The sequence below is a fragment of the Pinus tabuliformis genome, chromosome J (assembly GCF_031772625.1).
Source record: "Pinus tabuliformis cultivar Carrire ecotype Pingquan chromosome J, CPIR1, whole genome shotgun sequence".
In the NCBI taxonomy this organism is placed as follows: domain Eukaryota; kingdom Viridiplantae; phylum Streptophyta; class Pinopsida; order Pinales; family Pinaceae; genus Pinus; species Pinus tabuliformis.
Window position 1 is genome coordinate 1,085,086,301 of NC_142295.1, and position 26,371 is coordinate 1,085,112,671.

Consider the following 26,371-nt stretch of genomic DNA (forward strand, 5'->3'; position numbering starts at 1 on the left):
CACATATAATTTACTTATTAATTTTAATATATTATTTATATAATAAAAACTTAGGAATCATCCAAATTATTTCAAGTAGAATACGATTTAGATATAAAAATATACATTTCAATGGAGATGTCACTAGCTACCAACTATGTATGAAGTGAATGATATGATGGAACTTTAGGCCACCCTTCCTCCTTACATGCCAATGTTTAAACATAGTTTTAATGTGTTTGCACTATGGACACGGTTAATCCTCGTGCGCTAGTGCATCCATATAAATTAAATAGCTTGTAAATGTTGATAAGCATCAATTCATCATAACACCTAAAACTCTTCATCATGATACATTTCACATTAAAATAAAAAGTAAACACTAACTAAATTATAATTTGATTTTAAATTATTATTATATATATAAAACAAGAATTTTAATCATGGTAATTTTTAATATGTAAATAGGCTTTATTACAATAACATGGACCAATACTATGGCGCATATATATATAGGCAACAAAATTCTTAATCACGGTGATTTTTAATCATGGTAACTCTTAATATGTAAATAGGCTTTATTACAATAACATGGACCAATACTATGGCTTATGAATAACACATAACCAAAAAAATCATAACTCACTTCATATAACATTTTTTTTAATTAATCAATTCAATTAAAATGAAAAAAAAAAAAGCATAACTACTTTGGAAATAAATTTCAATATTTTGTGTACACTACTATGAATATTCTAGAATATTTCATGGAAGTTAAATCCATACCATCTACCTAATAATTATTCATAATTAAATTAAAATCCTAGAAATCTCGTTCCAAAATAGGTATGCATATTGGCATAATTATATATTAAATCTACTTATGAATTTTAATATATTATTTATATAAAAACATATGAATCACAGTATGTTAATTTCGGATCAGTTTGGTAAATGCAGATTGAGGTTCAGTGCTATTATAATTTCGATGCCACCACAATAACACAATCTCGGTGCAATCATTGTCTCGGTGTAACTACAGTGATAAGGGTTCGATGCCACCACAGTGAGAAGGTTTCGGTGTCATCACAATGAGAAGGCCTTGGTGCCACCACAGAAATGAAGTCTCGGTGTTATTACTATGATGAGGTCTCAGTGCTATTATAGTGATAAGATCTCAGTGCCATTACAGTGATAAGGTCTCGGTGATATTGTAGTGATGATGTCTCAGTGCAAACTCAGTGGCAAGTATTTGATGCTAACACAGTGACAAGAATTCAGTGCTAACATAGTGACATGGATCTTGATATGAAAACACAGTGAAAGGAAGAATAAAAAAAGATTACTTGATGGAGGTAGTCTCGAGTCTAAGTTGTAAGGGTCTTGGTCGTCTCATCTTGAATCTACTAAAGGAAGAATTTTGACTGGGTTTTCCCCTAGAGTGGGGTTTTTCCCTGACAACATACCTACATCTTGTGGTCTCTTCTATTTGTTGCTTAGCATTAGTCTTGATGATAAGAAAGATATTTCGAAAGGACAATTAATAATAGTGAAAAACATCACAAGATAATGTCATAATAAGAGAAATTGTTTAACTACCACACTTTGGATTCCTCAACAAATTCTAGTAGGATTAATAGGAGAAGGAAGGGGTAGAGCCACCCCCTCTATGAGTTTTGAAGCCCATACTCTATCCACTCCTCAAACTTATGCTTAATCAGTTGCACCCCAAGAAATCACACATTATTCATAAGTGATCTCTAAGGTAGTTCAATAAACAATTGCAAAGGTCGAGGAACAATTGAGACAAGAATGAAGATTCATCCCTTACCATTATGTGGAAAGGGAAATGAATAATGGATCCTAAAAATAGGATTTTCAACTCTATCTTGATAGACCACTTACATGCAGGCTATCAATGTTTATTGGCACATCAAAATGCTCATGGGTAGAGTTCTTATCGAACTATCTAACACACTCAGTAAGAGATTTTGGTTTGCATGCCAGAAATGATGGAGAAAAATGAAAAGCTAGACATAAAAGTCTCTACCTTAGTTAAGAAACAGGTAGACGTTGTCTTCTCTCCCTCTAAAGAAGAAAATGACTCTCCCTCGCAAATCTAGGTGGATTACCCTTAGGTTGACATGATTAGACAAACCATGTACTTTGTTATTGTTTTCTGTTATGAAAATGTTTTAATTTTAGAATTTGATTTTTGGCAATGTATTTTGGTTAGTTATCTTCAGTGTTGATAATATCGATATCAGTAAAATATCAACAAGGGTCCTGAAAACATCTTTTCGGCAATATCAGAAAATATTGGTAAACATAAAAAATGCATAATGTATTCATTTTTTCATATTTTTAAACATATAAAGCAACAATAACATGAAATAAATACATTGGCACATAAATATGAAGAAAGCATTGATATATATGATGTAGTGGATGCCAAATAAAAATGATACATTAAAGGCGATACCAAATCATGTTGATCCCTGGTAGTTATCCAATCAAGGACTCAAATGTGGAGAACCAATACAAAATAACATCATATATATAAAAGTATCTCATCATCATGAGTTATATGTAGCAAAACAAACAAAACTAGCAGCTAGCTATCTGAGATCAGTGCCCTCTCCCCCTTTTACAGGAAAAGATGATGGGTTATTTGCTAGGCCTTCCCCTAGCAGTAGAAGGCCCTGACCCTACACCTAATGTCAAATGATGACTATTGAGTGTGGAGTTGTGATCTCCTATATATGTAGCAGATGGTGTTGTCGTTGATGATGCCTCCTCCTCCTCCTCCTCCTCCCCCCTTTACTGCTCCTATACTAATGGTTCCTCCCCTAACCATGTAGGTGAATCCTCTATCATGGGCACATTAGACTCCACCCTCACTTAGAAAATACATCAATATTGTCTAAGGAAATGGCATCCACATCCAATGTTTTTTCTATTTGCTTCACTCATAGTCAAAGATTGTAATGCACATACACCAAATCATTGGGGCGTGAGAACTCCAACCTGTAAGAGTGTCAAAAAAATTAATTAGTCTTGACACTTGAGGGTCATAAATATAATTGCTTAGTTGAAGGTTGAAGCTCATAGTTATACATGTTGTGTTTCTTTGAGTGTATTTTCTCAAATACACTCCTATTGCGCTCACACCCTGAAGATCTACCGGTCTGACTCGAGATTTTGATGACCAATTTTTGCAAATTTGGTGTCCTTCCACCATAGCTTCGCCACCAAAAATCTACAACAAAATAAAGAAAAAAAAATGTTAAAAACTTAAAACACAACTAAACTTTCAAATAAAACATAATTGACTTTAAAAAATCTAGAATTATAAATTAGTAAATTGAAAATTCTAACGAGTCATGACTTGTCACTTTAATGGCATGACGAGGGTCCTTTCACAGATAGCATCATCAAAGAAAAATAGGCCAACAGAATCATTCTACATCTATATCTCGTGATTAATTCTGTTGCGAAGCTCGGGATCAGGTACCATCCTATGAATACATATATTCCCTTCCATCACCTCGCCATCAAAATCAAAGCCACATTTGTACGAAAATGTTGGGTGGAGGAAGAGTGGTACTGCATGAATGAATCAATGAAGCATCCATGTCCATCGATTATCAATTGCATCCAATAACATCATATGTCTATTAAACCTAGTGAAACCCTTGTCTGCATAATAAGCACGAATGGCCTCCTTGGCCCTATCCATGGCCTTATACAAATAAGGCATTACCAGCTTATCCCCATCTACCAATCTCAGAACCTTTACTATAGGTTCACTAGTTGAGCACAGTTCTTCTACTCCTTGCGAAAATGTATCAGTGTACACCATTTTTGTAATGGATCTCCCATCCTATCTCATGTTGTATCTACAATCACGCCACTAATTAAAAGCAAACATTTGTTTCAACTCAAACTGGCATCGAAGTAAAGATTGAAGAGTAATAAAGTTGGTGGAAAAATGTGTGATTGCAGGATGTCGCAACTCCCGTTTTTGGTGTATCTCCTCATGAGGCTAAGAACAAAATCATGGTTAAATATAAACTTAAGGATGCTCCTAGCCATATCAATCACCTCCTTAATGGGAGAGTTTCCTCATATCCTTAAGCAACAAATCAGTATAATGTGTTGCACATGGAGTCCAGAATAATGTGTGCTTCCTATCCATAAGCATGCTATCGGCAACCACATAATTATTTTCATTATATGTTCTGTTTAGCACCACATTTTTCACACCAAACTCTCATACAAACCCATCTAACAACTCACATATCAATGTTGCATCTTTGATATGTGTTGATGCATCCACTGATTTAATAAACATGGTACCTTTAAGACAATGTACCAAGAAATTTAGAAGGGTGCTACCCTTCCTATCAGTTCAACCATCAGACATCACTGTGCATCCAGACACCTCCCATGTTTGCTTCAACTCCGCCAATCTAGAGTTGATTTCCTTCTTTTCTGCTTGTAGGATTGACCCCCACAACCCCTCATATGTAGCACTTTTGTACCCTGGGCCCATAATAGCAATAACATCACACATTGGATGCCAAAATGGATTTTTTTTGGTGATGTTGAGAGGTAAGTCACTCCAAAAAGGACACCTCCCCATAACTATGTCTACTTCCTACTTCTCCATTTTTTTTAACAATTAACTTTATGGAAGGTTGTGCTCCATGTTCAGTTCGTGGAACAAAAAATGATGACCTCCCACTCCCAGTAACATCAATAGCTAACACTGTGGAGCCCCTCCCACTACCCATAGGATCAATCTCAAAAGCATATATCCCTGAATATTTGCTTGCATGCTCAACCTTATTTCTTTCTGCCTCTTCTTTCTTTATGTCTTTTCATCATTGCTTCAAGTGCAACTCTTATAAGCTTCATGCTATAATTCTTACAAATCCCAACATCATGTCCATGGAGCCTAGCCAAATGGTATTTCAATCACATAACACCTCCTGTCATCTTGTCCCCATGCAATTTGCATTTGAGATATGCATGGTTTGTCCCACCATCAGGTTCCCCATATTGCCAAAACGGGTCCAAGGGCTTTGGCATATTTGAAGTGGATTAATGGACATTTACAAAATTCAAACTTAGGCACCAAAAAGACAAAAAATTGGCATTAAACCCCTATACACAAAATATAACAACCACCTCATTTAAATAAAATCAAATTTTTACTACATTATTTGCAATGAAAAATGACAATAAGAGGGTGCATAAGAAAGTTTGGAAAAAAAAAAATTGAAGTTTGCTATCCAAATATGGAGAAAACCCTTGCATTGGTTCATGGGCATGAAAATAATAGCAAACGACAAAAAAAGAAAGATGCAAAATGTTGTTAGGCAAAGAGGCAAGCAAGCATAAGCCTAAATCTGTGAAAAAAATCATTAACATTGGGATTTTGAAGAACATACTTGTTAATGGAAGAAATGAAGTTTGTCTCGCTGATCTTGAATCTTTGATTCACAAAAAATATTTGGTTGGTGATGATAATGGTTGTTTGATCCTCAATCCCTCCCTGAAAACCACCACAAAGTTCTTCCCCTTCCTTCTCTAAGACCAACAAAGCAAAACAACCAATTAAAACCCAATAAATCGCTTTTGTAGCCGCGGCCCCACACGCCCGACAATATTTTCCATCGTCGTGCGATATTTAGCTGATATTTTGTAAATATCGTGATATTTTCAAAAGCGAAAATATCGTGATATTTACTTGCCGATGTATTGTTTACTTGAAATTCGTGCGATATTCATGATATTTCCTGAAATATCGTCAATATTATCAACACTGGTTATCTTTTTAGTTTAAGTGATAGACTTATAGCTTATACGACACATAACGTAAAAATTTTGAACTTTTGCTACTGGTATGGCTTCCCTTGTGGCAGACCAGTATCTAGTAGCAAACAACTATGTATTTCTTTTTTTGAAATATAATAGAAATTGTCTGACCTTATGAAAAAAAATAAAAATAAACCATGACATTTCAAAACTTTATGTAAATCTAGTTAATAAACATATAAAATCTTAATATTTACAATAAACTTTTTTCCTAAGCTTTTTATATATATGTAGGTGTAAAAAATATGGTGAGATTGGAAGGCTTCTATTAATGTTTTTAAAGCATAGAAATAAAATGTTAAAGAATTTTGAGTAATCTCTTAACTTCTTAAGGGCTAATAGATTATATCGGTCTTAGTGGATGTTAATCATCATTATTGCCATAATCTATGTGTTGTGGGGAAAAGTATCCGACTCGGATGACCCTATCCCTACTCTAAGGGTGACAGTCCTTAGCAACAACTGAAAGTAAAGCTTTGATATTTTCCTTTATGAAAGTACAGAGAGAAGGAAGAAAAGATTAACCAACCGGTGTCTTTCGCTTTTGTCGATCCTTATCTTCTCTCTTTGTCTCTTGTGCCCAGCTCCTTGCTCCCTTTGCCGGTCCAGCTACACACAGATCCTGCACAAACAAGAGAAGAAAACTACAAGAAACATGTACTCATAACTGATGCATGGATTAGAGTGAATCAAATATACAAGTAAATACAATACATCAATGCAATACAAGTATATAGGAGAACATTCAAAGCTTTATTGATAGAAATAACAGGGTTCTGAGAAGGTTACAACCATTGATGGCTCCAATCCAGCAGCACCTCCCCAGCAGCAAGAACTCTCTTCTTCACCTCTATAAAAGCAATCACCCAATAGCTCTAACTGTAAACCAACAGCACCTCCTTGCTTTGCACAAAATTCCAGCCTCCTTAGACCTCATAGAAGAGCTCTATATATAGGAGATTTGGAGAAAGGATGAGTCAGCTTGAGACTGACATAAAGCTGCCTTGTGTCCTCTCCCTCTTCAGTTAAACTTCAGTTCTTGAGTCCACTTGGAGATCCTTGCTTACACATGGAGATCAAGTACCTCTTACTCATCACAGGGCGAATCCCTCGAACCAAGTGTCAGTTTGGAAGCTTCCTGGGCAATTGACACCTTGCAGAATGACTGTGCCACTTGGCCAATCTCGCCCAGCGCAGGTAGCCTTCATTAGATTTGACTTTCAGCGCAGGTACAAGGAGGAGCAGTTGCATTCCAGCGCAGATGCTCAGTGGAGCAGCTGACATGATCCAAAATAAGCCTGTTTTTGAGTGTTTTCAGGTGGAGAACTGATGGGAAGTGCTGTGGTTTGTTGACCTTGTTCTTCTAGGGGTAAGAACAACATGTTTAGGGACTGAGGATCCCTGTAATTATTGACATTTCATGCTCCATGCTGCGAGGCACAAAAATGTCTATAACAGTTGTCCCCTAAAGTATGAGGCCGTTTATCGGGTGAAATGCTTTATCTAGAGGGTCCGAAGTTCATTCCAGTGCTGAGGAGGTGCCCTGTAATACAATACAATACAATACATTATTTTTCATTCTATTTTCATGATCTAGCTGAGGCGGGCATTCCCATGCTCAGCTTTATAAATACATTTTGGTACATAGAACAGACGATCGTCTGATGGTAGACTGATAATTCTCTGCTGAAATTATCATCCTTTGAGTAGGATGATCATCTGCTGCAATGATGTACATGACAAATGCTTTTATATTTCCTGAATATGTATCGCAGCCCGGATGGATGAAACTAGATCCGGGGTCTTCAAACTCGTTCGATCTTCACTCTAAGTACAAGTCGATCCATGTGAGAATTTCGCTGAAGTCGAACATGGAAAGACATCGCTTGATTACCGGTCAATGATGAAAACCGTTAACAAGCGCGAGAGGAATCACCGATAATGATAATGACCCTCAAGGTACTGCAGTACAATTCACGTGGCGTGAATAAAGGACTTGGCGTCGAACGCCACGCAAAATCTTCTGGTCGAAGGTCATTGATGTATACCTGTCGCCGGAAGTGAGAAACTTGCCATTGAGGCATGCAAGCTTCAAAGTATTGATGGGGGTGTTCCTAGATCAACTTCTTGGATAATGAGCTGAAGTCGACAAGAAGCGATCCGTCAAAGGAGGGCCTTAATGAATCCCACATCAATGACACGGAACGGAGCTAATGATTTTAGTGGAGATGAAAACAAACTGTGACATATGATTCAGGGCGGCGATCATGAATGGATGAAGGATAATGTATGGCAGTGGATGGGACACGGTTGACACTTTCAGAATGACCTCTCTTGAACATATAACGACACTGATGCGATGGATCGGTAGCATTACCCCAAAATGTGGATGGTTTGGCGAAGACCATGGTGATGAGACCGGTGAATGAAACAACCCAACCCGATGTGGAACGGAGGAAAGTGTCATGTTCAAGAGCGACTTGCTACCATTAAGCTTTGATGTTCTCCCAAATTTTCCCCAGTCATTTCTGACCAGTACCTCTTTATTTTTGTCAAGCTTGAGGAGGATAACATATGCTTGTTCTATAACCTGCCCTTCGGGCAAGCCCATCGCTATGATTTAACGAGCTTAGCGATAGGGAAACTCGTTCTCGTCTAAAGACAAGTTTGTCGCTATTTAATCATTTTAACGAGTCTAACGACAAAGAAAACTCGGTCCTTTTCATTTTTAGAGAGTCTGAAAAGGTACAGAAAGTTAACTCCATAATTCCTTTTTCGTCATCTAATCCCTTAAGTCCGAAAAAGTATAAAACGATACAGAAGGGATGAATTTTCGATTGCTTTAACGAGCCGAACAAAACAAGCGCTCGATCTTTTTGTGCAATAATCCCTCAGGTCCAAAAAGATTAAAATCTAGAGGAGGGATAGCGTTCCGGTCGTTTAACGAGCTGGAAGGCCAAAACTCGGCAACTTTTCATATTTTACGAGTCAGTGAAAAGAGCTCAAAGAAGACTCGTCTTTTGAGGAACGAGTGATAAACAGGGATAGCAACTGATTCCAGGTACAGGTTGGAATTTTCCAATCACGGCAGTGTCACAAGGATGGCTAGGTGAAATCACTCTTCGCAGCTGTTTCTCAAAAGAGGTAAACACACAAATGGAGGTGAATGATCGGCCAAATGAACAGTGGAGGTGATGGTGCACAAACACGACCAAGGGCTTTTATGGCTGATGGATTTACGATCTCAAAAGGTTATTTACCGGTTCATTTTTTCTGAATGAGCTTGAACTCTAAAGGAAAGCCTGCTCATAAACTTATGTTTATTTTTTAACGAGCATGAACTATGCGCTAAAACTGCTCGGATCTTGCGTTTATTTTTTAACGAGCATGAACTATGTGCTAAAACTGCTCGATATACCAGTCATAATAAGAACGCCTCCTGTGAGATAGCTATTTTTTTTTTAAAGGAGCTTTTATCTCACGAAGCTATGCTCCAATTTCGGCAAGTTTTTACCTTTGCCCCACAGGCTTTCTTCATGTAAGGTCGGAAACGGCTAATCCTACGAGTTTAAAGGGTTAGACCTACAGGTTTAAAGGGAGGACCTAAAAATTTAAAAAATAAATAGTCGCCCCTTGCTTACATTCCAAAAGTTTGCATGCCCCCAGGCATAGGATAGGATTTCGAGGCTGCCCCTCCTCTCCCCTACCTCTGCTTTTCTTTGGGTGTTCACAGCTACTTGTCATCTTGCCAATCTAATGTTAACGATACTAGTCTTCTCGTTATTTTAAGGGGTCTTACGCGGTACTTGTCTTCCCGTCGGCCCAACTTTTAACGAACAGCTATTTGTGACAAGAGAAGAACACTACTCAAAGACAAAACATTGGTATTATTGAGGGAGGCTTGCCTCTTTCTTATTATCCGAAGAGGGTTCTATTTGCTGCCGCAAATCAATCTCTTTCTTCGGTGATGTCTATCATTGGGTTTACTCAAAGACGGTTACCCCTTGTCACAACAATATAGTCTCCTTCTTTGGAGGCTGCCCCTACTTATCCTTCAAAACATTTGTTTTAATGGGTGAGGCTTGCTTTTCTCCAAAGATGGTCACTACTTGTTACAATAAAGGGAATTCCTACTTGGGCAGTGCCCACCTATTTAGACAAAGGTGAATGACTCTTTTGCCAAACACATAACTTTAACAAAAGAATACTATTCCAGAACAACCCCTCTTCCATCCACGGACGGGGTACGGACTAGTCATATTCTTCTGCGGAAATTCTACCTTATACCCGGGGTTTCTTCTGCCCGAAGCAGACCAGGGTGCATGCCCCCTGGGTTCCAGTCTTTCTTTCCGAATCACTCGCATTCATCGGGAAGGAGGACTGGGGGCGGAGGCGAATCTTGTGTGAACAGACCATTTAGGAATGGTATTTGACTATTTGCGATGCGAGATCCCGGAAACGAAAGTTGGTCTACGAGCTTGACCATCCTTCCTTCGTGTGGAAAACACATTACTCTAAAGAGTGAGGAGACTATCGCTCTGATGCAATAAATATAGTCACGTCCAAGGAGTAGGTTATAATCCAAGGGTCCTTGGACGACCATCACGTTCAAATTAACGGTCTTCCCTTTCAATGTAACAGGCACATTGGGGAGGATTCCTAATGGTCGACTGGTTCCTTTATCAAAACGTGAGAGATTTCTTAACTCAGGTAAAAACGCCGGGGAACCCAGTGCTTTCCAAGCAACAGAGGAAAGGATACTCACAGACGCCCCTTCATCAATGATAGTACCAGCCATGATCATTCTATAGATCTGGACAATGATTCTGAATGGTACACTGGCTGGTAACCGGGGTCTGCCTAGTTGATTCCAATCAAAGGATACAACCAGGTTGCTTGGTGGTGGGACCGAATATACGGCCGGATATGACCCTGATGATGTTCTTTCCTGCGATAAAGGAATGGGCGCATTGCCCTGACGCTCATCAGAATCGGTGTTGATGAAAAGAACCTGGATGGTGTCATCCTTATTCTCTTCAGTGAGGGTGTCGCATGAAGATGACTCTTCGGCGACGGTGTCATTTGAAGATGAAACTTCTGAAGGTAGAACCGGGTCAACTGCCGTATCGACCTTTGGACTTTCGTCCAGTCTGGATTCAGTAGGTTCATTTTCAGTGACTGACGCTTCAGCTGACCACTTGAGTGGGCCAGCTGGATTTTCAACTATCGAGGGATTAGGCACGAGTTTTTGGTATCCAGGAGGAAGTCGTAACGGTGAAACCGGACGATCTTCCAAAACTCTCTTGGCCTCATCTAAGAATGGACATTTGTGGATGGCATGATCGCCTTCACACAACATACAGGGTGATCTTGGTCTCCCTTTTCGTCCTTCACTCTCGCTGGTTGATGGACTGCAATCAACATGACTACCAGAGGTTGATGCTACCGGATTGTGCAACCTGGGGGACCAGTCCCTTAGTATCCGGGGAATACAAGGACAATCACGATGGAAGTGGGTCCCTTTGCAAATGACACATGGCGATTTAGGCCCGGTCGGTGCAGTGTGTGGGTTTTTGTCAGCTGCCTTTTGCTTGCCCCCAGTCGCCTTCGCCATAGGCCCCTTCTGCTTCTTTTCTCTCTTCTTCTTTTCCTTCTTCTCCTTGGGAGGCTGACTTTTGCCAGCTCCACCTTGCGAAGAGGAAGGATCAGAGGAAGTATTGTAAGAAGTGGAAGGCTGGTGGGTAGTTCTAGACTGTTCTGACTGTTGATTCGATTGCTCAGGATTAGTGGCGATCTGGACTACATTAGTTGAAAAGAGCCATACAGGTAGGCCAATTGTCAATCCTGGAAGTGACAATGTCGCCACATGAGGCGCACCAACATCTCCCCAAGAGGAGAAGGGATTTGGACTTCCGCCAAGGTTGCCTCCTTGGTTGGTGGGCTCCATACTTTTCAACTGAAAGATCAACGTGGGAATAACAGGTGATTATGGTCCGCTTAAAATAAATTTTATTAACGACGCTTTTAGACACAAACTTGCTTTTTCATGTTTTAAGAGTCGAGAAAAAGCTAAAGATGACTCTAGTCGCCTTCGATGTATTAACGAGCCCGAAGTGACAAATGCTCGGTTGGACTTTTTCAGTTATAGAGTTTGAAAAAAGGCCAAAAGAAACTGCTCTGGAGTTCTAGGCAGAGGGTGTGCCAAACCTTTCGCGAAACCACAGAATACGTTTTACGGTACGGGTGGTCGATCTTCGTGAATGCTGTGTTCACTGCATCGCGATCAGTAGGGCGGTCGACACGGCTTCCTATGGATAAAGGATAAATGCCTATAGGGGTCTCCCAATATACGCGACGGTACGCGGGAGCACAAGTCCGTATTAGTGCCACCGACTCTCAGGAGGAATCACCCAACTTCGTAGAGATCGACAGTCACTATGTTTAACGACGCCGGAACACGTCTCTACCTAGACCTCTAGATGTTTGCGTTATGTTACAAAGCGTTGTTATGTAAATTGGATTTATTTTAATGTTGATCTTGCTTAGCAGTTTGCCTTTAAGGATCACCACGAGATGTATATATACAACTTCCTAAATGCAATCTAAGATGAGAAGCAAAACTTTTCAATCTTTCAACTTTGAAAACCTTAATCTACTGAGGGAAAAGAAAGACACAACTTTTCGCACAGATCATAGAACACACACTAAAATGCAAATTTTCCTAAATCGTCAAGCACACAGTCAAAATGCAAAATGCACAATGCAGATATTTCTTTTCGTTATCCTTAATGTTGATGTAAGACAAAAAGGAAACTGTTGTATAACTTTGAATCTAATTTCGAGCGAAAATAAACAAGCTTGTCCAAAATCAAAAGACACCTTAAGATCGACTTGTTTAGACACTGGAAATGTATAGATTCAAACCATAAAATGAAAAACAAACAAACTCAAACAGCCATGAACAGTAATAAAACTAGCTCTTAAGATCGCAACGATACTTATACAGTTCAGGATCTAAGAGGTCACAGCTATACTGGTTTGCTTTTCACAATGGGAAACTGTAACTGAAGCAAGAAATACTGAAAGAACAATCACAGTTTCATCACACAACTGAGGCGGAATAATGTCAAGGAAAGTTGGTTTACAGCAAGTACAAATGACAAGCAATCAGCAGCAAAATAACAGTGAAAACAGGGCTCAGACACAGTGGGAAACCTCAGGAGGACATAGCCTAACTGGATCAGCGCAGGCTCTGGTCTGTCAAATTGACTCTCAGCACAGTTCCCGAAGGGAGTACCTGCGCTGGAATGCAGACTGCCTGTGGACAGCCTGCACTGAGACACGAGAGTTGCGTTTACAAGGATTTCCGGGTCATAAAAAGCTCAAAAATTCACTGTTTTTGCTGAAATAAAAAGCTATAGGTCAAGTACAAGCTAAGGGATGATCAAGAGGATGAAAAGCTATCACAAAGAGTACAAGAGTCTTTTGTAGATCAGCTCTTCAAATCATGAATCTGCTCAAAAATGAGCAAGAGTAGCAGCCCCTCTACTTCGCTTTTGATATAGTCAAAAGCTTTTCGATTCGGTACTCTTTGGTTCAGGAAATGAATAGCAAAGATACTACAAACACCAACAAGATACTAGGCTCCCCAGCGGAGTCACCAGTTTGTTGTGGGGAAAAGTATCCGACTCGGATGACCCTATCCCTACTCTAAGGGTGACAGTCCTTAGCAACAACTGAAAGTAAAGCTTTGATATTTTCCTTTATGAAAGTACAGAGAGAAGGAAGAAAAGATTAACCAACCGGTGTCTTTCGCTTTTGTCGATCCTTATCTTCTCTCTTTGTCTCTTGTGCCCAGCTCCTTGCTCCCTTTGCCGGTCCAGCTACACACAGATCCTGCACAAACAAGAGAAGAAAACTACAAGAAACATGTACTCATAACTGATGCATGGATTAGAGTGAATCAAATATACAAGTAAATACAATACATCAATGCAATACAAGTATATAGGAGAACATTCAAAGCTTTATTGATAGAAATAACAGGGTTCTGAGAAGGTTACAACCATTGATGGCTCCAATCCAGCAGCACCTCCCCAGCAGCAAGAACTCTCTTCTTCACCTCTATAAAAGCAATCACCCAATAGCTCTAACTGTAAACCAACAGCACCTCCTTGCTTTGCACAAAATTCCAGCCTCCTTAGACCTCATAGAAGAGCTCTATATATAGGAGATTTGGAGAAAGGATGAGTCAGCTTGAGACTGACATAAAGCTGCCTTGTGTCCTCTCCCTCTTCAGTTAAACTTCAGTTCTTGAGTCCACTTGGAGATCCTTGCTTACACATGGAGATCAAGTACCTCTTACTCATCACAGGGCGAATCCCTCGAACCAAGTGTCAGTTTGGAAGCTTCCTGGGCAATTGACACCTTGCAGAATGATTGTGCCACTTGGCCAATCTCGCCCAGCGCAGGTAGCCTTCATTAGATTTGACTTTCAGCGCAGGTACAAGGAGGAGCAGTTGCATTCCAGCGCAGATGCTCAGTGGAGCAGCTGACATGATCCAAAATAAGCCTGTTTTTGAGTGTTTTCAGGTGGAGAACTGATGGGAAGTGCTGTGGTTTGTTGACCTTGTTCTTCTAGGGGTAAGAACAACATGTTTAGGGACTGAGGATCCCTGTAATTATTGACATTTCATGCTCCATGCTGCGAGGCACAAAAATGTCTATAACACTATGTTAAGCATATCACATTAAAATTTTAAATAAAGAAAAACTATAAAATATGTCAAAGAAAAATGCCACATGCATATGTATGTAGTTATATGTACTATGATGATTTAATAATATTAAAAATAAGGATATTTCTATATATAGAGATGTACAATTTATATATAACATAAATAGTGTTATAAAGAACCAATATAGATCTATCTTAACTCAAAACCTATCAGGCATTGAGAGGAATCAATCTCTCGATGTGCAAACATTTTCTTAATTTTTTCACATAAAAGAAGTTTGCATCTTGAGAGATTTGATCCCTCTTAGCACTTTGTAGATTTGGAGTTAAGATGAATCTATGTTGGTGTAAGAAAAGAAAATAGAATGGCTAACCTTTGATATGATAACGAGTGTAAGTTTGTTAGAAAAACTATTGCTAACGTTTTTTTTAAAATGAGAATGAGAATTTTTAGAGGATTAATAACTTTGATCAAATTAGCTGCCACTATTACACCAAATACAATTATTTCATAAATGCCACTGATGGGCCAGTTACAACATGTCTCTAATGACTTGAACCCATGTAGTTGGGGAAACAATTGTTCACCCAACGACTCAAGCTAAGATCCTTTGACCACAAATTTTTGTAAACTAATCCTTACATTTTGAGAAGATAAATAGATATAATGTTAGAATTAAAAGGGAAAAAACACTATATTAATAAAAATCAAGAAAAACTTTGGTACATAACTAAGATAGATCCTAAAAAGTTTGAGGCAAATCTTGACTTGTAAAACTAAGGAAAATAATATGACCCCCTTGAGGGATTAGAATTCCTACCTTAAAAGTATGTACAAGTCCCCTAATGTCATGGATAACATTCAAACCATTTCTATGGAGGAGGAAGTGTTTTTTTATAAAAGACATGGAGCTTAGGATTAAGCAACTCATAAAATGGGAAGCCAAGGACATCGAAGACTAAAAAAAAAAAAAAACCTTTAAAATTGGAAAGCCTATCAATATCTCCCACATCCACAAAATCTTTAATTTTGCAATCAAACAGGGTTTTCTTAGACCCTATATTTAAAGAGTGGTGATGTTGCGTCACACACCTTTTTTTAGGGTTAAAATTTCAACCTTTTTTAGCCATTGCATTAAAACAAAAACCGTGATCATGGAAAACCTTAAAATTCCACTAATTTTCAACCATGGCGTTAAAGTTCAAATAACATGACTCCGAAAAACCTAAAAATTTTGACATTTTTCAACCATGGAATTAAAATCAAATATCATGAGTACAAAAAGCCTTAAAATTTCTACATTTTTCAACCATTGTATTATAAAACAAATATTATGACTAAAAAAACCTTAAAAATCAACAGCGAAATCAACAAATAATTCCACTGAGAACAATTTTTTTAAAGGCTAAAATTTTAGCTGTTTTGAGATCTTAACCTAAAACAACTTAAATCATTTTTCAATGCAACACTAAAATTGCATTATTTTTAAACCATGACTTATAAAATCATCATCAAAAACATTATGTAACTTTTTAAATTTTTTTAATTAAAAGTATGAAATTTTTTATTTAAAAAATTTAAATAATTAAAAGGTTGTATTTTCCCCAAAAAAATCAATAAAAAATAACTAAAAACAACAAAAGTTTAAGGTCATTTTAAAAATAAATTTAAAAATTAAAATTAAAAGGATGAGAATAAAAAATAAAATAAAACACACATTAAAACAAAAAACAGTGATTAAAAAACCATATAAAAAAAAGGGCTACATAATAGTTAGTACTTGCTGCTTAGCTTAAATATAGTTTAATGAAACAAAAAATTAATAAAAACAAAGATTTCATCACAAAAATAAAACAAATAATAAAATAATGTATTGTTGAATATTATCACCAAAAATTAAGAAATATGATTAACTAATATTTTTTATATTAAGACACATATATCTATATGTGTGTGGGAGCTACATAGTAGCTAGTACTTAGTTTAAATATAGCTTAATTAAACTAAAAAACAATAAACACAAAAATAAAACAACTAATAAAATATTGTATTGTTAAATATCATTACGAAAATTTAATATTAATTATATTAACATATATACACTTTAATATATATGTTTATTATTTATGTGTGTGTGTTTTATATTTTATTAATATATTAACAATTTTTTATAATTAAATTTATTAAAATATGTTTTCAATATAATAATAAGTCACCTTAAAAAGAACAAGAACGAGACAGTATTATCAATCAGGGGCCTTGGTTTTGGGGCAATGCTGGCCTCTTCACCACCCCCTGGTTTTCTGATTTTGATGCAAATACTATGAAAGTCTCAACAATGCCTATTTGGGTGAGGCTACATAACCTCCCTCTACACTTCTGGCATCACAAAGTTTTAATAGCCATTGGGAATTCCTTGGGGAAATTCCTAAAAATAGATGAAGACAAAGTTATCAGGGGAATCTTCACTTTTGCCAGAATATGTGTAGAAGTGGACCTGAGTCAGGGGCTACCTGATCACATTACATTGAACTACAATAATACACTGAGGACTCAACCGCTTGACTATGAGAACACAACATTCAGATGCCACAGCTGCATGCAAACAAGGCACCTCCAATACACCTGCCCACTGGCCAGGAAGGACCCCAAAGGGAATAAGAAACAACAAAAAAAGCCCAAAGGGTGGCAGCATACCGACCTGCTGGAAGAAGAGGACATGCAGACAGAACCTACAGGGAACCAATCAGTACCTGACATACAAATGGGACAGAAATATACTCAGGAAGAAAATACCCCAGATACTCATTTGGGGCCAGACAATATGAAACAGCAACAAGAACCTCAACTGGAAGTAAGCAACATCAAAAGAACTCATGGATCTGAAGGATCAGAATCTGACAAAGAACATCCAATGAACACAATGGAAAACTAGCTAGCCATAATTGCACCCACTCCCAACTCTGAAGGTTGGCGAAGGGTGGAGAAGAAGAAGGGCAGAAAAGTATAGGCCAGCTGGAATTTATTTTTTCTTTTTTTGTAACCTTTTTTTCCTGTCATTACAGGGACAACCATCTGCGTATGCTTTAAGCATCAACAAAATGTAATTTTTTCATATGAATAAAATTACGACTTTTTCCACGGGAAAAAAAGAAAGTCACCTTAAATTGAAAATGTGGAGAAAAAATTATAAGTCATGAAAATGGAAATGATAAAAAAAGAAAAAAAAATAATAATGAGAAAGTTAAATAAAAATGAAAAATTAGTAACTAAGAAATGAAGTTACTAAACAACTTATAATAAGACCTCAACCAATAAACTTACAAATAAATAAATTTAAATAATAATAATAAAAAGAACAAAATTGAATTCTTAATGTTAAACTATGGATAAACATCATAAATTTTTTGTCATAGGCAAGCTAATATACAGTCAAAAGCAAAAATGAATAACAAGTATAATAATAATAAAATAAATAAACTTTTAAAATATTATTATTATTATTATTATCCAATTTTAAGGTCACGACCAAGCCACACCAAATTGGTGTATGAGACCCCTTGTTTGTGGGACAAGGGACCCACCTCCGCACAACGATTTGACTACTAAGTCTACGAAGGCATACATACTCTACCCCTCTGGTTTTGAACATGTGACCTCTTAAGAAGAAACGCATGCTCTTAACCATTAGGCCTGCTCAATTTAAAAAATAAAAATAAAAATAAAAACAAAACATTTTTTTAAATATATAAATATATATATTAAATAACTTAAAAAATTAAATAAATAAAAAGAAACATATAAAAAAACCAAAACGAATTAAAGGGAAAAAACAGTTTTAAATATACATGAAATGAAACAAAACAATATTTTAAATATATATATATGGAAATGGAAATTTTTAAAATATATATAACAAAAATTTAAATGTTTATTTATTATAAATGAATATATACAATGAGAATTTAATAAAGAATTTAAAAAAAAATAATCAAAAAATGTCTTGTGTTTAGGGATGGTAGTATACTAAATCATATATTATGTTGGTATTGTTGTGAAGTCCATAGATCTAAGTCTAGTAGTGGATCCTACATAGACAAAGAAAAAAGTGGGCACAGGGACAGGTGCAGGTGACCAAGAAAGGTTTGGCTAGAACATACTACCCCACTTATAACCAAAAATTGTGTTCAAGTTTGCTCATTCTTCCATCAAGGACTGAACTCCATATGTATATAATAAAACAACTACTCTCCTTTTGTCATTATCTATATTGAGACTCATTTCAACTTAAACAAGATCTCTTAGAAGTCTAGGTAGATATCTGAGAGGTAGAAGAAGATGACGAGCCTATAGCTTATGAAAAAAAGAGAGGCCAATGAGCTTGAGAATAGGAGAAGATGAAGGAGGCGAAACCAAGAGAAATAAAAAAGTTGGAGATGTTGGACCCACAATAACAAAATAAAGTGTATCCAAAATCTATCCCACCAATGATGAAGGTTTTCCTAAGAATCAACCTTTTGGGAACATGTTGGAACATATGAATTGATCTCACTTGGTCCAGCGGGAAAACCAAACCAGTTAGATGATGGGATAACCTCTTGCTCATCCCATCTTCAGAACTTCTTGCCTTGGGACACTTTTCCTTATTATACTCATAATGAGCGATGTCCTAATTTTGAAAGAACTAAGTATGTTTTTCTTGATAAACAACAACATAGGCAAATTATCCCTTCTAACATAAGCTTATTAACCAAATACCTCAAAGTTGAATGTGTATATAAAATTGAAAGTGGGCATCCAATAAACAGTGAAAAATTTTCTGAAAAACATACACCATAGCTAACACTTCTCTTTCTAGTATAGTTGGGTTAGGGATGTCCTCTCATTGGGAGGGAACAAAGTATGGTTTTTAGCCCCACGATTTTATCACATCATGAACTATCATGAGTGAGTGAAAGCCCTTTCCAATTTCGCAATTCATTCTAAGCTATGTATATCAAACACCAATTGTCTTTTAAACTTATTTATTAATGCTTGAATGATTATTAATTATTTGTGGCAAGGGAAAGGCACGTGCTATTCAGACTTTCCCATTTCGAGGATGGGAAAAGCAAGATCGAAACCACTATAAAGCGTCCACTTATACTCCTAAACACTCTCCTTCGACTAGACTTGGAATCCTTTTTACTATATTAGAAATATGAAACTGAGGAGCATTTCGTTTACCCGTGCCTCGTCTACGAGATACGAGGTTTTACTACCATCACCCCTTCTTAACATATTGTTTTTTCGTTTTTGTTTTGTTTTGTTTTTTCAAATGGTTTTTTTTTTTTTTTTTTTAATATAAATATAAATATTATTTTGAATATTTTTATTTATAAATTTTATATCTGATTTATAATTTTTATTTTATTTTATAATTTTATTTTGTTGGTTATAAAATTATATTAAATCATAAATATTGTATTGTAAAAATTAATGTTTTGTTATTCATTAATATGGTTTGTCACAAGGGAAATGAAACTACCGATAGTGAGTGCTATTGTTATAAGTTTTAATATCAAAATTTTCTAAGTCAAAATATTAAGTTAATTAGCTTCCTCGTAAAATATTGTTTGAGACTAAAGACATAATAACAATATATTAGCTTCCAGTTATCATGGCTATACATCTACCTATGAAAATAAAATTATGTAATGAAAATTTCAACTAAGAATTATGAACTATCATTATTTATTATAAGACATCACCGGGGCTGGATCATGTGCACTAAAACATGCTTGGGTTTAAGACCACTCTGGATATGTCATTCAATATGCACCAGGCAAGCATTAAGGATGGTTAAGCAGGAATGCTTGTGGTGTTGGACTCTCTGAATTTCATTGAGGCATGCAATGATCTCATTGTGGTCCTCATATTTCTCTTTTAACACATGACCTATGAGTGTCTTCATTTACTAATGGAGGGTAATGTAATTGAAATATTGACTCTGATGTGGGGACTTGATGGATACCCTTGGTTCCCTGGTGTGGCCAGGTTCAGGTACCCAAATAACCACTTTAGTTTAGATTTCTGACCCAAAGCAGGCTTGGCGATCATTGGTGGTTAGTGCTTCTAATTGACAAATATCAACTTGGATTTCAAGGGGGGTGTAGGTGTGGAAGATGGCAATAGACGATTGGGCTTGTATCTGGGCACGTGGCTTGCCCGAAGGTCCTTAACCTGTAGACCCCCGCTAGCATCTCATCCTCTAGTGTAACATGGTGTTGGAGAAAAGGTCAACTACAAAAGATAATAACCACCAAAGGAGGTGAAAACCAATAATACTGACAAGATGTATCCAATGGAGAGCCATGGATTTGTTTATAGAGACTAGACTCGAATAAATGGTGTAAGAGGGTGAGGCAACAAGCACTGCGATAACAGAGCAAGGGGAAGGCCTCGGGGTTGGATGAAGGACCCAAAGAACCACAACAATCTCAAAGAGTTTGTTACCACTAGGATGCCCTATAGTCATATCACCATGCAAAGAGAGACAAACTCATATTTTGTAAAAGAGTTGACATAAAAATTGTTACTTGTTCTTTGGAAACCAACCTAGCTTGGTTATTCTTCAAACAACTCCCTGCCTTCTTTTGAATCGCTTGAATCCCTTGTCGCAATCCTTCCTTTGCTGGTCCTTGCACCGAGAGTTGCTTCCCATAGTGTTGTAGTTGCGGACAACGTTCATTCCCGAGGGACCACGACCTTTAACAAACGATACACCTAAAAACACAAGAATTGTAATAAAATTGTCCGACATGAAATGATGATACTCCACTTGCAGCGCAAAATGACATAAATCAATAATAGGGGAAGAATGAATGCCTAGTGAGAGTAGAGTCTATCATCGCAATGTTGCATACCAAAGGGTCAGTTGGCATTTGTGGTTACATGGGCTGGGATGACCACACCAATCCCCTCTTAAATGTTAGGAGAGGTGGTGAGGTGGTGGGCCTCACCCCTCATATTTTTGGCTCTTTGTCCAAACCCCCAATCGAGAATATTTTATAATCTTTTAAAATATATATTATTAATTTTTAAAATGTATTTTTTTTGAAATGTTTTATTAGTTTTTATTTTTATTTTTATGTTTTTATTATTTTTTTTGGGTATGCTTTGAATTTTTAAAGGTGAAATTAATTAATTAATTTTGTATTTTAATGGTTTTTTTTTTCACCAACTCTGGCCTTTGGAATTTTGGTGTTTGGAATCGATTTGCAAGAGTCCCACCCGTGTTCAAATCTCTAGAGGTGTCACCCATACGCCCATAGTGTAGGAAGATACAAGCAATATGAAACAAAGTCCCATCACCAACTCTGACCTCTGGAGTTTTGGTGTTTGGAATCAATTTGCAAGAGTCCCACCCATGTTCAAATATTTAGAGGCATCACACATACGCCCGTAGTGTAGGAAGATACAGGAAATATGACAACAAGTCCCATAACCAACTCTGACCTCTAGAGTTTTGGTGTTTGGAATCGATTTGCAAGAGTCCCACCTGTGTTCAAATCTCTGGACACGTCACCCATATGCGTGTAGTGTAGGAAGATACAAGCAATATGAAAGAAAGTACCATCACCAACTCCGACCTTTGGAGTTTTTGTGTTTGGAATCGATTTGCAAGAGTCCCACTTGTGTTCAAATCTCTGGAGGCATCACCCATACACCCGTAGTGTAGGAAGATACAAGCAATATGAAAGAAAGTCCCATCACCAACTCCAACCTCTGGAGGTTTGGTGTTTGGAATCGATTTTCAAGAGTCCCACTCGTGTTCAAATCTTTGGAGGTGTCACCCATACACCCGTAGTGTAAGGAGACATAATTAATATGAAAGCAAGTCCCATCAACAACTTCGGCCTCTAGAGTTTTGGTGTTTGGAATCAATTTGCAACAGTCCCACCTGTGTTCTCTTTTGTTTTTTTAATTGCTTTTTCTCTTAATTTTGAAAAAAGATATGGGGTTTTTTAATAATTTTTTAGAATACAATTTATTTATTTTTAATCGATTTTCCCCTTAAAAAGATAAATGGCTACAATTTTTTTCTCAATTTTTTTTAAAATATAAAATATTAAAAAAATTAATCGATAATTAAACAAAAATGATGTAATGTCACATGCTAAAGGTTTAACAAAGTGCATTTTATCTTCTATGGTTTACTGCATTTTTCAAACCCCTTAATGTTTGTAGGATTTGGTGACACCAACACTTTCTTGGATGGGTGGGGAAGTTCCGTGATGATTGACAAGATGAACAACCCCATGAGTGGCTCCTCAGGGGGGCTCCATCCTCTTATCGTAATTTCTTGACTGGTTCACCAAAGATGGTGGGAGGGACTTCAGGCTCTTTGGAAGGGGCTAAGGAATTAGAGGAGACTCCAGTGTTGGTAGCCATATGGCATGAGAAATCGAAAGGGTGTTTCCTTCCAAAAGCAACTCAGAACCCCAGATTCATGATCCTCAATAATCGGTTGGAGAAGATAGGGCAGTTCATGAAGGACCATGCCTTGATCAGTAAATTCATGGGCATCTCGTTAAAGGAGCAAGAGATAATGGAATGGACTCAGAAAAAATGGAACCCGAAGGGTCTAGTAGAACTTTGAATAAGAGCAAAAGGTTTTTTCACGGTCATCTTTGCAGATCTGCATATGGGAAGTGGGTTTTTGAGAATGGGTCGTGTTTCATGAAAAATGTGGGGCTCTTCATTAGGTTCTAGGAAGAATGTTATAACACAGAGAAAAAGCAATTTTTAGCAACTTCGATGTGGGTTTGTTTTTTCTCTCCACCAAAAGACTTTTAGGAACCCAACACATTGGAAAGAATAGGTAACGTGATTGGGGATTTCATGAAGATCTTAGATATTACCAAGATGAGGCGACATGCTACTTATACCCAAATCTGTGTGTACATGAGCATCCCACAACCTCTTTCGGAATCTATTGACTTGGAATACCATGATTATGTTTGGAATCAACCGATCAACTATGAGCATGTGTCATTCAAGTGTCGACGATGCCATGAATACATGCATCTCTTCTATGATTGTCCCCTTACTGTTATAGAAGATCAAAGGAATAAAGAGTTAAAATATGAAGAGGGATTCCAATTAATGGGACCACAAAGGGGTAGACCCTCATATAACAAAGCACCCATCTAGGGAAATGCATCCCTTAGAACTCAACGATCCCTCTGGCATAGAATACCTCTCAATTACAAAAGCCAAAGGTACCAAATAAAAACTCGTTCACAATCCTAGACCAATTGGATAAACTAGGCAATATGGAGAGCCAAGCGGAGAGAATGGCCATCCAAATAATGGAAACATATGAACAAAGTAATAAAGAGGCTGAGAAGGTGACTCCTAAACACAGATTCCCACCAGTAAGATCTTGGAAGTGAAGGAGAGATAGAACAAATTGGATGCAAATGAGAAAATAATGCTAGAATTCTTTCGCACTTGAGTATGAGTAGATGTGAAGGATATGCCATCGAATCAACTTCCACACTTTCATCACTTGTTCAGGTAGTGGTGTACAAGGCTTGCTAATTTGGAGGGGGAAGCGTCTTGTGGAGCATTGGTATATGGATAAGGAGCTAATATCTTTCTTCTCAGACCTACTATTGAAAGGAGATCAAGATCGATCTGAAGCCATCAACAGAGTGACCAATCACATCCTACAATTGATCTCTACGAAGCAAAATGAGGCTTTATTGAGAGAATTCTTGTTCGAGGAAGTGGATATTGTAGTGAAGGAGATGCCAAACAATAAAACATCAAGACCGAATGGATTCATTACAGACTTCTTCAAGGCTTGCTAACACTTTCTTGGTGAAGACATTTACACCCTGGTAGAGGAATCTCACAGGACACAACAAATATGGTATAGTTTAAATGCAACCTTTATAGCGTTGTTCCCCAAATCAAATGGAACGAATGATCCAAGTGGGTTTAGACCCATTACTGAGTGTAATGTGATCTATAAGGTCATTTCATCTATGATATCTAGAAGATTGAAGCGCTTATTGAAGTGTGTCATTAGTGCGGAACAAACAAGATTTGTGGAGGGTAGACAAATTTTGGATGGTATAGTGGCAGCCCATGAGAGTGTCCATTCACTTAAAAATAGTAAGAAGTAAGGGATGCTAGTCAAATTGGACATATGGAAGGCATATGATTTCTTGAGTTGGAGTTTTCTTACCAGAACCTTGGAGGCCTTTGGATTTTCAACAACCTGGATTAGGTGGATCATATCCCTAGTCTCAACTCCCTTTTCTCCATTTTTCTCAACGTATCCCCCCATGAAAACATTTAGATCCTCTAGGGGTCTCCATCAAGGTGACCCTATTTCACCATTTTTTTCATCATATAGTGGCTGAAGGATTGGGAATGTCAATTAGATCTACAATTCTTTTCAGTCAGCTGAGAGGCATCAAAATCTTGGGTCAACATTTGTCAATGATGCATCAATAATTTGTGGGCGACACTCTACTCTTTGGTGAGTCAATAATGTAGGAGACAAGATCCATAAATTGCATCTTATTAGACTTCCAGGATGCTTCAGGTATGTTGTTAAATAAGGAAAGGTCCAACTTGTACTTCTTTAACACCCCTAAACCAATCCAAAGGAATTTGGTCTACACGCTAGGTATTTTAGTTGATTCCCTATCAATTAAGTACCTGCGAGTGCCTTTAGTCACCAACCCTATGAGATTATCCTGTTGGCATGAGGTTTGCAGAAAAATCACTAAGAGGATGGAAAAATGGACATTATGTTCACTGAATATTGTAGGGAGGGCCACTCTATTGAAAGAAATATTGCAAGTTCTTTTGGTATATCAATTGTTAATTCTCCTAGCTCCTAAAGGTATTTACAAAGAAATCGTTTCTCCTTTTCGTAAATTTTTGTGGCAAAGGGGCTTCCCTTAGTAGTATATGGGCAAAAATATCGTGGGAGAAACTCTGTCACCCAAAGATTTGTGGAGGGCTGGGGCTTTATGACCCAGAAACTCTCAAAAATGTGATGGGAGAAAAGTTTTGGTGGTGATGGCTTCAAGTAGGGTCAAAAATTTGGAAGCGTATAAGGGATAAGAAGTATAGTCATGGGAGATCTCAAGAAGAGAAGATAAGAGTGGTAGAAATCCCTTCGGGGTCCCTTCTCTAGAATCTGGCATAAAGAAATAGACACATTATTTAGGATCACATATTTTAGGAGATCCATGATGGGAAATCGACCTAATTTTGGGAAGAATAATGGCAACAAATGCCTAGATTGGATAGCATCATCGACCTGGAACCCATCAAGGATTTCCTACGAAATCAAGATTCCCTGAGGATAGTGAATTATTGGCAAGTTCTGGATCCTCAATCGGATAGTCTGGAAAATGGAGGATGATTAGCCAATTGCAGAGGGAGTTCAAAATTGGCTAATTCTCAAAAACACTCTGTGAGATCAGAGAATATCATTATTAAAGGATAATGACAAATTAAGGTGGGAATATAGATCAATGAGCGCGTTCTCATTCAAAGAAGCCTACAACTTAGTGGTTGGTCATGAGGGATTCCCTCAAGAACCCCTATGGAAAAAAATATGGACCTCTAGGTTAGGGTTGAAGGTATCACATTTCCAGTGGATCTTAGGTCACTGACGACCCCTTACCTTGGATCACCTTCAATGTAAGGGCTATATTGGGCCTTCCTGTTGTCCATTATGTTAGAAGCAGGAAGAGAATACA